Source organism: Bos indicus, chromosome 8 (genome assembly GCF_029378745.1).
Source record: "Bos indicus isolate NIAB-ARS_2022 breed Sahiwal x Tharparkar chromosome 8, NIAB-ARS_B.indTharparkar_mat_pri_1.0, whole genome shotgun sequence".
NCBI classification, from domain to species: Eukaryota; Metazoa; Chordata; class Mammalia; order Artiodactyla; family Bovidae; genus Bos; species Bos indicus.
In genome coordinates, this window is record NC_091767.1 from 5,390,241 (window position 1) to 5,407,061 (window position 16,821).

Here is a 16,821-nt window from a genome sequence, read left to right on the forward strand (position 1 = left end):
GAACCATGAACTTCCAGATGTTCAAGCTGGATTTAGAAAAGGCAGAGGAACCAGAGGGCAAATTGCCAACATCTGTTGGATCACTGAAATAGCCAGAGAATTCCAGAAAAACATCTACTTCTGATTTATTGACTATGTCAAAGCCTTTGACTGTGTGAATCACAACAAACTGTGGAAAACTCTTCCAGAGATGGGAATACCAGACCACCTCACCTGCCTCCTGAGAAATCTGTAAGCAGGTCAAGAAGCAACAGTTAGAACCTGATATGGAACAGCAGATTGGTTCCATATCCGGAAAGGAGTAAGTCAAGGCTGTATACTGTCACCCTACTTATTTAACTTATATGCAGAGTGCATCATGAGAAATGCCGGGCTGGATGAAGCACAAGCTGGAATCAAGATTGCCAGGAGAAATATCAATAACCTCAGATATGCAGATGGAGAAGGCAATGGCAAGCCACTCCAGTACTCTTGCCTAAAAATCCCATGGATGGAGGAGTCTGGTAGGCTGCAGTCCATGGGGTCGCTACAAGTCGGAAGCGACTGAGTGACTTCACTTTCACTTTTCACTTTCACACAATGGAGAAGGCAATGGCAACCCACTCCAGTGTCCTTGCCTGGAGAATCCCAGGGACAGCAGAGCCTGGTGGGCTGCCGTCTATGGGGTCGCACAGAGTCGGACACGACTGAAGCGACTTAGCAGCAGATATGCAGATGACACCACCCTTATGGCAAAAAGTGAAGAAGAACTAAAGAGACTCTTGATGAAAGTCAGAGAGTGAAAAAGTTGGCTTAAATCTCAACATTCAGAAAACTAAGATTGTGGCATCTGTCCCATCACTTCATGGCAAATAGATGGGAAAACAATGAAAACAGTGACAGACTTTATTTTGGGGGGCTCCAAAATCACTGCAGATGGTGACTACAGCCATGAAATTAAAAGATACTTGCTCCTTGGGAAAAAAGCTATGACCAACCTAGACAGTATATTCAAAAGCAGAGACATTACTTTTCCAACAAAGGTCTGTCTAGTCAAAGCTATGGCCTTTCCAGTAGTCATGCATGGATGTGAGAATTAGACTATAAACAAAGCTGAGCACCGAAGAAGTGATGCTTTTGAACTGTGGTGTTGAGAGTTCCTTGGACTGCAAGGAGATCCAACCAGTCCATCCTAAAGGAGATCAGTCCTGAATATTCACTGGAAGGACTGATGATGAAGATCCAATACTTTGCAAAGAGCTGATGCAAAGAGCTCACTCATTGCAAAAGACCCTGATCCTGGGAAAGACTAAAGGCAGGAGGAGAAGGGGTTGACAGAGGATGAGATGGTTGGATGGCATCACTGACTCAATGGACATCAGTTTGAGCAAGCTCTGGAAGCTGGTGATGGACGGGGAACCCTGGTGTGCTGCAGTCCATGGGGTTGCAGAGTTGGACACAACTGAGTGACTGAACCGAACTGAGTGAGTGTAAGTAAGTGTTAGTCACTCAGTCATGCCCAACTCTTTGTGACCCCATGGACTGCAGCCCACCAGGCTCCTCTGTCCATGAGATTTTCCAGGCAAGGATACTGGAGTGGGTTGCCATTTCCTTCTCCAAGGGATCTTCCCAACCCAGGGATCGAACCCTGGTCTCCTGCACTGCAGGCAGATTCTTTACCTAGTGAGCTACAAGGGAAGCCCTGAACTGAACTGAACTGATGTATAATTATGCGCTTTCCAGGTGGCGCCACTGGTAAAGAACCTGACTGCCAAGACTGACCGCAAGAGATGTGGGTTCAGTCCCTGGGTAGGGAAGATTCCCTGGAGGAGGGCATGGCAACCCACTCCAGCATTCTTGCCTGAACAATTCCATGGATAGAGGAGCCTAGCAGGCTACAATCCAGGGGGTTGCAGAGTTGGACATGACTGAAGTGACTTAGCACACATGCCTGAACATGTACAACTGATTCATTTTGCTGTACAGCAGAAACTAATACAACATTTAAATCAACTATTCTCCAATAAAATATTTTTTAAAGAATAATCTTTTACAGTAAAACTTCCTGTTTTGCCAACCTGACAGAGCTAAGGTAAAAACAGAGGATGGTAGATTGAGTCTGGAGGCAACAGAGAGGGAGCAGGTCGTTTGCAACTTGTTTGACAAAATAGCAAAGTAAAAAATATTTTAACCTGGTAGTCCAGCAGTTAGGACTCCACTCTTTCACTAACAAGGGACAAGGGTTCAACCCTTAGTTGGGGCATTTAAATGCCTTGAAAGTGAAAGTGGCTCAGTCATGTCCAACTCTTTGCAACTGCATGGACTATACAGTCCATGGAATTCTTCAGGCCAGAATACTGGACTGGGTAGGCTTTCCCTTCTCCAGGGGATCTTCCCAACCCAGGGATCGAATCCAGGTCTCCTACATTGCGGGCGGATTTTTTACCAGCTGAGCCACAAAGGAAGCCCAAGAAGACTGGAGTGGGTAGCCGATCCCTTCTCCAGCAGATCTTCCCAACCCAGGAACTGAACAGTGGTCTCCTGCATTGCAGGCAGACTCTTTACTAACTGAGCTATTAGGGAAGCAATGCCTGGAGGCATGGCCAAAAATCCTGTTTTAAGCAATTTGTGGGGAGAAGGAAGAGTGTACTGAATATGTGTCTTTATCTTCTCAGTGTCTTTATCCCTTTCTTCTTGGACTCCCTGATAGTTCAGTTGGTAAAGAACCTGCCTGCAATGCAGAAGACCCCAATATTCAATTTCTGGGTGGGGAAGATCCGCTGGAGAAGGGATAGGCTACCCACTCCAGTCTTCTTGGGCTTCCCTTGTGGCTCAACTGGTAAAGAATCTGCCTGCAATGTGGAAGACCTAGGTTCGAACCCTGGGTTGGGAAGATACCCTGGAGAAGGGAAAGGCTACCCTCTCCAGTATTCTGGCCTGGAGAATTCCATGGACTGTATAGTCCATGGGGTCGAAAAGAGTCGGACACAACTGAGTGACTTTCACTTTCACTTTCTATCCCTTTCTTCAGAAACAACCTCCTCCTCAAGCTGTAGTGTGATGTGGGTGGGAAAACTTACCTTCAACCCAGTCCAAGTGGCACTTTCCTGACCTAAGTCTAGCCAATCAGAATCCACCACAGACGAGGCCACCAGCTGGGCCTGTGACCCAAGCAGACCAATCAGAGCTCTTCCTGGAATTCTACATGTAACATCTGAAGCCAGACTGTTTCAGAATTAAACAAAGGTCAGTAGCTCAGAGCAAGGAGAGGAAGGTGGGACACAGCGAGGGAAACAGAATGTAAGTGATATCATTTAAGCTCCTGGATCTGAGTGCCAATGCATTTCCTACTTGGCTTAAGCTAGTTTGAGTTGGATTTTTATTTCTTCAGATGAAAAACAGCTAATAATAAAAGGGTGAGATTAGTTTTTTATATACTAACAGATGGAAAATTCATTAAATAGGTTTAAGTAGGGAAGCAAATAGAATTTAGAGAACTAGGTTAGGTGAGGTTGCTATCTCATAGAAATTCTTTCTTTAGAGAAAGATGACAGTTAGATGCCAGAATTGCTTGTAGTCCTTTTGAAATGGGCCAAACATAAAAAGCAGACTTAGTATTTATTTTATAATTTACAATAAAAGGAATTTGAGTTATTTAAGAAGTCTAAATTATTAAATGGTGATCATTCAGAAATGGTGGTGGTGATGGTGGTGGTGACTCAGTCATGTTCAACTCTTTGAGACCCCAGGGACTGTAGCCCACCAGTCTCCCCGTCCATTGGGTTTCCCAGACAAGAATACTGGAGTGGGCTGCCATTTCCTTCTTTAGTGGATCTTCCAGACCCAGGAAACAATAAAAGACTAATCCTAGTGAAAATTTTGGAGGGACTTCCCTAGTTGTCCAGTGGTTAAGACTCCTTGTTTCCACTGCAGGGGAACATGGGTTTGCTCCCTGGTGGAGGAACGAAGACCCCACATGCTACATGGTGTGACCAAGAGTAAATAAATAAATAAAATATTTAATTTTTTTTAACTTTTAAAATGGAATCAAATCAGTTGTGAGCTATTTTGAACTATTTGTAGTCTCACGTGGAGAACAGTCCTGAGTTCGTTTCATTCTGGCCTATCAGTGTGGTAATCATCTGGCTATTTGCTCTTTGGTCTCTTTCCTCTGCTTCCCTTGCTCTGTTTGTAGCACAAAGGGTTGATTTCTGCAAAATACACACCACCCAGCCTTCTTTGCCAGTTGGCTCTGGTCAGTTTGGCCAGAGTCGCTGGCAGGAGCTGGGAGTGGCTAGTATGGGAGACAGGGAGAGGCCGGTCTGCCTCCCTTTCTTCCTTGCTCTGGCCAGGATTTCTGGCAGTGGCTGTGACCCCTCCAGGGTCCCAGCTTCCCCCAGCCAGCCCCACGTTGGTGGCCCCTGTTCTTGCCAAGCCACCTCCTCTCTTTGTCCCTCCAGTCCTAGAGCTGCTGGCTACTTCTTGCTGCTGTTACTCTCTGGCTTCACCATTTGCTCTTTGCCCTGTGAGCTCTTCCAACACCTCCATGACCAGTACTCTGTGCTAAATCCTTTGTATTTAACTGCATAATTTGGGTTCTTTTCTCCTGACTGGACTCTGACCTATTCATTGCCTGCTACAACAAAAACAAATACAAAAAAAGAAAATCAACATTCAAAAAATTAAGATCATAGCATCCAGTCCCATTGCTTCATGGCAAATAGATGGGGAAACAACGGAAACAGTGACAGACTTTATTTTCTTGGGCTCCAAAATCACTGCAGATGGTGATTGCAGCCATGAAATTAAAAGATGCTTTCTCCTTGGAAGAAAAGCTATGACCAACTTAGACAGCATATTAAAAAGCAGAGACATAACTTTGCCATCAAAGTCCATCTAATCAAAGCTATGGTTTTTCCAGTAGTCATGTATGGATGTGAGAGTTGTACCATAAAGAAGGCTGAGAGCCAAAGAATTGATGCTTTCGAATTGTAGTGCTGGAGAAGACTTTTGAGAGTCCCTTGGACAGTAAGGAATCAAACCAGTCAATAGTAAGGAAATCAACCCTGAATACTCATTGGAAGGACTGATGCTGAAGTTGAAGCTCCAATACTTTGGCCACCTGATGTGAAGAGCTAACTCATTGGAAAAGACCCTGATGCTGGGAAAGATTGAGGGCAAAAGGGGAAGGGGGCAGCAGAGGATGAGATGGTTGGATAGCATCAACAATTCAATGAAAATGAGTTTGAGCAAACTCTGGGAGATAGTGAAGGACAGGGAAGCCTGGCTGTGCTGCAGTCCATGGGGTCTCAAAGAGTCAGACATGACTGAACAACTGACTAACAACAAAAATACCATACACTGAATATCTTCAAAGACAAACATTTGCTTCTTGCAGTTCTGGAGGCTGCAGGTCTAAGATCAAGGCGCCAGCGTGGTCAGGTTCCTGCTGAGGGCCCTCTTCCTGGATCTTGGGCAGCCGCCTTCTTGCTTGGTGGAGACAGACTTCCTGTCTCTCTCCTATAAGAGCACTAATTCCATTAATTCAGGCTCCACCCTCATGGCCTGTTTACCTCCAAAGGCCCCACTTCCAAATACCATCATTTAGGACAGGGTACCCACTACAGTCAGCCTGAAATCCAAGTCACCAGAACTGGGCTGTGCACAGTGGGTGGAGAACAAAAGGAGCCCACTGCCAATTACGCATCAATTCAGTTACACAAGGCTTGCAGAACTACTGTGTCGTGGTGGATGTAGAACACAGTTTGTAAGGAGCATGCAGTGTTATGTCAGGGCTTCCCAGGTGGCTCAGCTGTAAAGAATCCCCCTGCCAATGCAGGAGATGTGGGTTTGATCCCTGGGTGGGGAAGATCCCCTGGAGGAAGAAACGGCAGTCGACTCCAGTATTCTTGTCTGGAGAATCCCATGGACAGACGAGCCTGGCGGGCTACAGTCCATAGGGTCTCAGAGTCAGACGCGACTGAACGACTGAGCATGTACACGATGTAAAGTCATATATGAACAAGAGAAAAATATGAAACGGCATAGGCACAAGTTTTGGAGTTCAGAGGAGGGATCGAGGGATGTGAACTACAGCACCAACAGAAGACTCGGTGGGAGGACTTCCCAGTTGGTCCAGTGGCTAAGACTCTGAGGTTCCAAAGCAGGGGGTCTGGATTCAATCCCAGGTCAGGGAACTAGATCCCACATGCCCAAACTAAGAGTTTGCACCTAGCAACAAAAAAGATACTGAGTGCCACAGCTAAGACTGAAGATCCCACGGCTGCAACTAAGACCTGGAGCAGCCACATAAATAAAAAATAAATATTATAAAAGAGAGAGAGAGAGAATGATCAGGATGGCCCTCCAGAGGGTGGAGGGCCAAACAGTAGAAGGCAGAGACACAGACAGCGTTGTGTGGGTAAAAGATGGATGGGGCAAGAAGCAGAAATAAGCACAGTGTGTTCACGGACCCCACGACTGAAGCAGAGGGGCTGACGGGTAAACGGGTTCCAACAGCCAGGACAATCGCCTGTGGAGGGCCTTCAACAGCAGCCCAGCGCTGCCAGGGCCAAGGACTCAGCCCAGCAGAGCTGACGGAAAGACCATGTCCTCTAGAGCAGGGGTCCCGAACCTCCGGATCTAATGTCTCATGATCTGAGGTGGAGCTGATATAATAATAATAGAAATAAAGTGCACGATAAATGTAATGCACTTAAATCATCCCCAAATCACAACCCCACCCTGCCTTCATCCCTGAAAAAAGTGGACACTGGTCCCTGGTATCAGAAAAGTCCGGGGACCACTGCTTTAGAAGACCAAGGCTGGCCCCCTTTTCATCTAGTAAATCAAACACAGAACAGAGAGGATGGAAGCTGGCTTTTATTCCCATTTCCTGACCCATTTTATAACCTCAAAATCTAGATTTTAGTTTATAATAGTTGCCTAATTGCAGAGTTAATAAGATGCAAGATCCACCCCCAAATTAAGATTTTTTTTTATTGTTTTTCAGATTGCAAAGTATTTCTTGAATATTCACACCTAATCTTGCGCTAAACCTAAGACGACAAGGTAAGGTTTACTTTTCTCCAATGCTGAACGTATCTCTTTAGAGTGAAGAAAATGACTCAAGGTTGTGTAAGAGTAACCAGGGAGAAGGCTGTTTTTCCAAGCATCTAGTTCCAGAACATGCTGGATTAAATGGTCACTCTGACCTTAAAAAACCAGACTGGAAGAAATGAAGCAATGCTTTAACATAGTCCATTGCTTTTGAAAAATGAAAGTATACATAAACCCAAGAAGTAGCACACTGTTCAAAATTTGATGTGTTTTTCAAGAAGGAAAATGGAAAGAAACATTAATGCAAAGATTAAAAATTATTTTGGAATTCCTAAGTGGGTTAGCTTGACAAGTGGTTGATAAACTTCTGCATCCTGCTTTTAATATTAAGGTAAATTTGTTTTGTTGTCTGTATTATAATTCCCATTACTAAAGCTAGTAATCATTTTGCTGTTACCTCCACTTTTATTGCGGGAAGGACCTGCAGAAGCAACATCTTAGCCCTTATCCAGTGCCAGGAAGGAACTGCAAGTCAGAACAAACAAAGACTTAATTACAGCCTTGATGCGAAAGCAGGAACAGCACACATGGAGCCAAAACCTTATCCAATACAAATTTTTTAAAAGGCAGGGAGGAGAGAATTAAAGCGAACTGTAATGTTAGCTTTGGCAAGAAGAAATCAAATGTCATGTTGAACTTCCTGTAAATTGTTTAAAAAAAAAAAACAAAACACTATGATTGGCACTTTCAGTCTTTGAAAAGGTTTTCCACCAATTCTGAGTCTGTTTTGTTAACTTCTGCCCCAAAAAAGTATTTCAGTGCTGATCATAAAAGGATTATGCTAGATATCATCAATATAACTTTATGAAATAAAGACAAATGTGACTTGAGCACAGTTGACAAAAACATATAACTTCACTTATGGCTTAAGCTGGGAGTACAGCTTAAGCTTAAGCTTTGATCTCCTTGGATGACAAGGCGATCACACCAGTCAATCATAAGGGAAATCAACCCTCAATACTCACTGGAAGGACTGATGCTGAAGCTGAGCTCCAATACTTTGGCCACTTGATGCAAAGAGCCAACTCATTGGAAAAGACCCTGATGCTGGGAAAGATTGAGGGCAGGAGAAGGGGGCGGCAGAGGATGAGATGGTTGGACGGCATCACCGACTCAGTGGATATGAGGTTGAACAAGCTCCGGGAGACAGTGAAGGACAGGGAAGCCTGGCTGTGCTGCAGTCCATGGGGTCGCAAAGAGCTGGACACGACTGAGCAACTGAACAACAACAAACAACAGGGCACTTATCAGAAAGAAGCGTCGTAATAGCAGGCCAGTCAGAACTCACAGGAGTCCCAGAGCCGTGTCCTTCGGTCAGAGGAGCAGGCCAGGAGGTGAGGAAACAGGAGTCCACAGGGCGTTTCCAGTTCTGAGTGAGACCGGGCAGAGCACGCAGGCTTAGCTGTGGCACCTGTACGTGATGAAGATTCAGAACAGTCTCCCGAGTGTAGAGGGATTTTCACCTAACCCTTCATTGTTAGGTCATTATAATCACGACTGCTGTGTTGTCCCTGCTAGAATTGCTGTGGGCTCTTTTCTGCACCTGTTTTGCATTTACTATTAGCATTAACAGACTTTTAACACAAATATAAAATGAGACTTTTATATGAGACCTTCTGAAAGCTGCAGGTATACATGCAATATCAAACCTTTTTAAACACACACAATGGGAATGATCTCTGAATGCTGCACACAGGAGACCAGCTCTTTGAGCTGTGAAGGTCAAAAATTGTAAAAACAAAACCAAAACAAAGTAAACTCAAGCCGTCAGTCCATGAGAAATTTCATAAAAACCCTGAAAAGAGAAGGAAGCACCGTGTTTCACATGGGCAAATCCTCTGCTGGGGAAGAGGATTTATCTCTGTAGCCACCACACCCCTCACACCTCCTAAAAAGCCTGCACCCCAGGGTTGCTTATATGGCCACACCTGCTGCAGGTTCACCCTCATGGCGCAGGAAAAGGCTGCAGCAGAGAGGCGGGACGTCCTGGCAGACAGGCCCCGGTAGCAGCCGGAGCCACCTTCCTGCCCACCTCATCCCAGCCTCAGTCCTGGGCAGGCGGCTTGTGCCAGGAAAGCCCTGAAACAGCCACCTTTTCACATTCCTGTGTTTTTTTCTAAAAGTAACCCAGTATGACTGGGTTTATAAGGACCCAGTCATATAATGTGACTGGGTTTACTTGGTGGCTCAGATGGTAAAGAATCCTGCAATACAGGAGACCCAAGTTTGATCCCTGGGTCGGGAAGGGATCTTCCCCTGGTGAAGGGAATGGTAACCACTCCAATATTCTTGCCTGGAAAATCCCATAGACAGAGGAGCCTGGTGAGCTACATACAGTCCATGGAGTTGAAAAGAGTCAGACATGACTGAGCGACTAACACATACACTGGACAAGTGCAGAAAATTCACACAAATATTTTGATCTCTACTGATGGGAGTGGAGGTTCGTGAAACCACATAGCCTCTGCTGTCAAAGCTGGGATCCCCTCGTTGGTGCTCAGAGCAAGTCATTGCATCAGAGGAGTAAAATAATTTTACATACAAGTAAAATTAATCATACACGTTGTGACTTGTTTAAGTCACAACATAGCTATGAGATTCACATATGGACCACTCTGAGTTCTCCTCTCTCATCTGGCTTTGGAGGGACAAGAGGATGCCTTCAGTCTGACCAGTGGGCAAAGGCAGGGACCTGTGGGGATGCTGGGAGCACTTCTGCAAGGATAACTAAGTCACCCTCCAGCCAGGCTGACCTGAGGACCCACACATCCTTCAGCCCCAAGGCAGGGATGCCCAGGTGCAAGCATGCAACTGATCATCCACAGAGGCAACGCTCTGAAACCCATCTGAAATCAACCACCCCAATCGGCCAGCTGGCCTCCTCAGCCCTGGAGTCATTTTGTTTTAGCCCTGAGGTTTCAATTCTCTCTTTAACATGAAAGCAACAGTGGATCAATAGTTTTGAAAATCTGTATGTGGCAAGATTTATCATCTCTGGTCCGTTTCATCATCACTGGAGAAAAGTTTAGATAGTATTCTTTCCAACATGAACAATCTAGCAAAGAAGGGAGTTAAAATTAACTGCTTAACACAGGCGTGATATGAAAGAAAAACAGGAAGGCCTGCACTGGCTATTCAGGATCTAATTTTTTTATATGGGTGACACACATTAATAGAGAATGATGTCAGTAGCTAAAGTAGAAGATGTACGGTGACTGAGAAATGAAGCCATAACATAGTAAATGAACCTGAAAGTAAATGAACCTGTGCTCCTTAAAAATAAAATTAATCATACAAGTAAACAGGGCTTCTTCTCAGGTGGCACAATGGTAAAGAATCCACCTGCCAGTGCAGGAGGCACAGAAGAAGTAGTTTTGATCCCTGGGTTGGGAAGATCCCCTGGAGGAGGAAATGGCAACCAATGCCAATATTCTTGCTTGGAGCATTCCATGGACAGAGGAGCCTGGCAGGCTGCAGTCCATGGGGTGGAAAAGAGTCAGACATGACTCAGTGACTGAGCACATACACACACAAGAAAACACTCTGATGAGAGGCCTCAATGATTTTTTTCCCCTACATTTACTGTAGCAGATAAAAGGCAGTGTGTGTTTTACAAAGGAGAAATCAGCACCCAGGACACCACAAGAACAGAGAATTGTTAAAGATGACATAGCAAGGCTGTGCTTGATTTCCAGGCTGCAAACACACCCCCCAACCACATTGCTGCACAGCTGCTTCAGAGATCATTCTACATTCGCAGATGAGATAGTTGTATGGCATCACAGACTCAATGGACATGAGTTTGAGCAAACTCTGGGAGATGGCGAGGGACAGGGAGGCCTGGTGTGCTGCAGTCCATGGGGTCGCAAAGAGTTGGACTCTGATAAGCAAGCATGTTTTCTTTCACTGCTAAAGAAAAAGAAATAAATTATTTTGGTAGATATACTGTAGCAGGTTGAGGTATTAGAGCAAAGAAAAATCACTCATTGTTTGTTGTGGTTGACTTAATGCCCCCTGGTCTTGTTTTCTTAATGCTACAATCAACTAAAATGTATTACTTTGCACCTTCTTTGAATCCACTTGAAAGTCAGCAGATGGTTTCTTCCCCAACAGCCTTGATCGGCTTTTTTTCTGATCTCTAACTCTGTGATGGATGAGGTATAATTTTTAACACAAAAATCGTATGGCTGACTATGAGGACAGAAGAAAGAAACAGGTGTTAGGTGATAGAAAGACACAGAAAATCAAGTTAGACATGAAACACCATTTTCTCTCTCTTTTTTTTTTTTTTCTGACTTGAAAGCCAAGAAAGAAGCTTACTCCCCACAGAGAGATTTTGAAGATGCAAATGCAAAGTTGGGGATTTCAGACTAAAACTGTCTCTCTATCGGAAAAAAATGCATGCATTTTATGCCTTTTGGAGAAGATGAAGAGAGATGGGTCTTTGAGAAAAACCTGTGATGGATATGAATCGATGGTATGTTCGGATAGAACAGTGCAAGTGTGGCCGAAAAAGTCTTCTCTTCTCTGTCAACAGCATGGAAGGAGATATATAATTGTATCTCTGGACTTAACAGGCACTCTAAAGATTTATGACTTAAAATGAATGTAAAATATGAGTCTAGCAATGTCTGCCTTTTTGCAAGCTACCAGGGTTTGATTTGCAAATACATCTGATCTGGGGAAATGAAACTTGGTCATTTACCCACTGATGTTACAGATGATCCAGCATTCATTAATCCCCTTCCCCCATACTGCTAACAAAATGTATTATGATTTAGTAAAATCACCTGTCATGTGGAGCAGGGGGGCTAGGGAGATTTGAGTTGAGAACAGATTCTGTTACAGAATGGTGTCTTCTAGGAAATAATCTTGCCTTAGGGTGATATAAAATGAACAGCCAGCGAAGGCAGCTACAGAATATCTCATATTTGTTTTTTTTTTCCCCCTGGCTGAATCCAGTAACACTTGCCAGCTGCCGTTATCAGTACACACACAGGACTATATTGCATTTCTCTTGGTTTTGCCCCCATCTTATTTAATATTCTTTCATAACTTTTCACTTAAAACACAGCACGGAGATGTAGGAAGAAAAGCATATGGGTGCATAAATAATTCATAGGCACCTAAAGGCATAAAAATCATACTAGACAAAAACAAGTAGTAAGAAAGGTGAACAGAAGTTAAATTTAAATGTTGTTTAAAAAAATAATAACATTCTGGTGGAAAGCTAACCAAAAGAGTCTGAAAACTAGTAACGAATGACACTGTGGACTCCGTGAGAACCTATGCAAATTCACTCTTTGGCCCACATAATGATGTGCTAAGTCACTTCAGTTGTGTCCGACTCTTTGGGACCCTATGGACTGTAGCCCAAAGCTCCTCTGTCTGTGGGATTCTCCAGGCAAGAATACTGGAGTGGGTTGCCATGCCCTCCTCTAGGGGATCTTCCCTACCCGGGGATCGAACCTGTATCTCCTGCACTGGCAGGCAGATTCTTTACCACCAGCACCACCTAGGAAGCCCTCATATGATGGTAACTGAACTAATTCATCAGGGACTTCCTTGAACTTGAGTAACTTTCTGGAAGAGAGTTCACGTTAAGGTACTGAACTATCAACTTGATACCAAGAGGTTTCCAACTCTGTTAACATGAGATTTTTCTTTACCTTCTAGGATAAGATTCTGAGCTCTGCCCACGCTTCAGAGAAGCATCTGTCAATCCACTGACTAATGACAATGACTTATGTGTCCAGACTTCAGAGTAACAGAAGGCCTGGCTCCAAATAATAGAGTGACCATGTTTCCTAAAGAGACTGTATGTGTTTAAAACATAAAGGCATTTTGACAGAGAGAATAATTGAATAGGCTTAGCTTGGTGACATTTAAAGCATTTAACCATGTCCCATATATTTCTACAGAGGGGTAGTATTTAGTAGTTTATTTTCCTATAAATATTAAAACCTGTGCAAAAACAGAAGAAAACAACACACAGTAATCTAAAAGCTCAAGAAAATTTAAGTGCACAGATAAGAAAATCAAATGAACTTCTTATTTATTACTGTTACAATTCCCTGTGTACATATGTCCTTTTATTCTATATATTTATAGATGAATAATGATAATAATGATGATTAATGTTCATTCACTGCTTACTGAGTGTCAGGCCCTGTGCTGAGTACCTTAAAAGATTTATCCCATTTATCCTCTCAATAGCCATGGATCTACTGAACAGAATAGACTTCAGTTTTAAGATGGTTTCACCTCTCAAGATACAGATTTCAAAGACTAAAACCATCCTAATGGTATCATTTTTTTTTATTCAACAAGAATGTATTGATTATCTATTAGGCACATAATAGTTTTTTATTTTCAAAATAGTAGGAATGGGATTTCCCTGGCTGTTCATGTTGCCAATGCAAGAGGTCCAGGTTCGATCCGCAGTCAGGGAACTGACCCACATGCCACAACTGAGAGTTCCCACACCATCGACTACGACCCGGTGCAGCCATATAAATAAAAATAAAGTAAATATAAAAATAAAAATAGGAAGGATAGGTCAGGAGGTACATGATGCAGATATTTCATTTAGGTAGACGTCGTTCAGCAAATTTTATTGATATGTATGTGTTCACCTTTGTTTACCAAATAATTAATTCTATTAATGACAGAATTACCTAGAATCCAGATCCACCAAACTTTCCTTTTACCTTCAAACTTTCTTCCTTCCTGATAATGACTGGTACCTTTAACCAAGGAAAAGGGAGATGGTTTGCAAGAGACTGAAAGTCCACATCCTCATCCAGAATTCCCTTCCTGTGCTGGCTCAGTCTTGTCCCAGGCATCTTTGGTTTGGGGAGTGAAAAATCAAGAGAAGAACAGCTACAGTTCCAAAATCACCCCAGCAGATTTCCCTGGTGGTCCAGAGGCTAAACTTCTGAGCTCCCAATGCAGGGGACCTGGGTTTAACCCCTGGTCAGAGAACTATATTCCACATGCCACAACTAAGTCCCGGTAGAGCCAAATAAAAACATAAAAATAAACATTTCTTAAAAGCAAAACAAACAAAAATCATCCCAGGATTCTCAGGGGACGGGAGGGTTCGTGGGGCCCCAACTGGCCTGATCTAAAGGAAGTGAAGAGTAGAGAGAGGGGGGCAAAGGCAGCCTGGATGCTGCCCGCTCTGCAATCTCTCCATTCTGCTCAGGGGCAGAGGCTTTATGTTAATCCTCCTGCACTCTCAAGGATGAAAATATTCTTCCCAGAGAATCTTTGGTTTTTAAGAGTAGTTGCTATCCTAAAGCAGGAACTGGAAGTGTATTTGGGAAGTGATGGTAAAAGGAAGTGGTTATTATTCCCCCTAATAAAAGCAGTAATGGGACTTGCCCAGCAGTCCAGTGGTTAAGACTCTATGCTTCCAATGCAGGGCACTCAGGTTCAACTCCTCATCAGGGAACTAAGATCTTACATACCTCGAGATGTGTGGCTAAAAAAAAAAAAAAAAAAGATCAGTTCAGTTAGACTTAGCTTTCACAAATGTGTCAAATTAAATGAATTTCTGAGTCCCTATGTACTGTATAATAGGTTTGCACAGTAATAAAAAAAAATGTTTAAAAAAAGCAGTAAAATACAGGAGGAAATCTGAAAACAAATACATCTTACACATATACACCCCTCAACAAGACCATATTAAAAATTACTTAAAACACTCCCAAAGTAGGACAATCTATAAATTCTAAGATTTCTTGTTGACTGATGTCCATTTGTTTGTTGGGGAAGGAGAGGAAAAGTAATGGGTCTTCTATTCCAATTGTGTTGATGGTGGAGGTTTGAGACTGTATTTTGATTTTTCAGAATGAATGTATTTCTGACCAGGTCCTAGAAACTTCAAAATAATAGGGCAGTTTTCTAAGAAAGGCCCTTGTAAACTCTCAGGAGAACCACTGAAGCTTCTCTCACGGAAACTGGCTCTTGATCCATGTCTGCTGTGCTTAGTCGCTCAGTCGTGTCCGACTTTTAGTGACCCCGTGGGACTGTAGCCCAGCAGGCTCCTCTGTCCATGGGGATTCTCAAGGCAAGAATACTGGAGTGGGGGGCCATGTCCTCCACCAGGGTTCATCTACATTTACTTAGCCCAAAATACAAATCCCTCCTAAGAAAAAGCACAAAGAGCAACAACATCTTTAACAGAATCTTCTTGTGCTTTTTACACTACAACATCACACTCTTGAAAGTGGAGAAAAAGCAGAGGTTGCCCAAGCAGGAGCCTCCTCTAAAACTAAGAAGTAGTCACTTACTAAATACCAACTGGGTGGGAAATCCAATCTTTGCAGAGAATCATTTCTTAACCTGAAATAAGGGGTTTCCCAGGTGGCTTACTGGTAAAGAATCCACCTGCTAATGCAGGAAACATGGGTTCCATACCTGGGTTAGGAAGATCCCCTGGAGGTGGAAATGGCAATCCACCAGTATTCTTGCCTGGGAAATCCCAGGGACAGAGCAGCCTGGCAGGCTAAAAGTCCATGGGGTTGCAAGGAGTCAGATACGACTTAGCAACTAAATAACAACAACAATAAATTCTGAAATTAAGTCTGTCTTCCTTCACGATTCCACTCCCAAGTACTAAACTGAGTCAGAATATCAGAAACTCTCTTGGTCATCAAGAATCCTTTAATGTCTGAAGATGGTATGGACAAATAAGTCCTTTCTGTCTCCCTGTTTCCAGAAAAAAAGAACGAGATTTGGGGCTCAGTCCTATATTCAAACCTGGTTCTTCCATTCCATTCTTGCATAAATCTGGATATAACATTACACATCTCTAAGCCTCAGTTTCCTTAATTAAAAAGTAGAAGAAATAACACCCATCCCAGATGGTTGTTAAATGGACTCTTTACGTTCAATGTGTGCAAAGTGCCTTACACGTCCCATGAGTTAGCTGTGACTAAAATAACCATTATCCCAAGTCTTCAAAGCCCTCTTCTTCCCAGGGGTTCTCCTGACCCAGCAGAGCCAAGTTCCAAGCCTGTCAAAATACATCAGGTTCTCCGGGTGTCCTGGCCAAGGGGTTAGAGAGAAAGCTCCGTGTTTGTTTCCATGTTCTCTCCCGCGTACTGTGGTGGTTGTTAGAGTTAAAGAAAGCCCCTTTCCCTTGTTATGTAAATATTCTTTCACGGCATGGTGCATGCTAAGTGGCTTCAGTTGTGTCCAATTCTTTGCAACCCCATGGACTATAGCCCATCAGGCTCCTCTGTCCATGGGATCCTCCAGGCAAGAGTACTGGAATGGGTTGTCATGCCCTCCTCCAGGGGACCTTCCTGCATCTCTTGCATCGCCTGCACTGGCAGGCAGGTTCTTTACCACTAGTGTCATCTGGGAAGCCCATTCTTTCATTATCAGCATTTAAACAACTTCTGTTAGAAGTGAAGGATCTTCGAAGAAAAATGTTAGTTCCTGCATTTTAGTGCTTCAGCCCTAAGAATGGTCCAAGAAAGCTTTTTTACCCACATGTACCCTACAAATAGTATCATGTTTTGGGGTCACCATGGTGTCACAAAAAAGTTAAGGAAGCTCTGGAATAGAATTTATAAATATCCGTCTTGGTGTGTGATGCAAGAAATTAACCAAAGGCTAGGAAGAGTAGAACGCACTATATTTTCCATTTGTCCTGGACCTGACACTTCTATTATTGAAGTTTAAAATGGTACTTGAGTTTTAGGGAAGCCA

General features: G+C 43.5%; 1 long non-coding RNA gene across 1 annotated transcript; it reads left to right on the top strand.

Moving 5' to 3' along the window:
* Window positions 1-3,184: 3,184 nt before the first annotated feature.
* Window positions 3,185-12,910, top strand: LOC139184493 (uncharacterized). The gene is made up of 3 exons (XR_011567983.1): window positions 3,185-3,279; window positions 6,992-7,050; window positions 12,775-12,910. It is a non-coding gene; the product is annotated as an uncharacterized lncRNA (long non-coding RNA).
* Window positions 12,911-16,821: the final 3,911 nt, after the last annotated feature.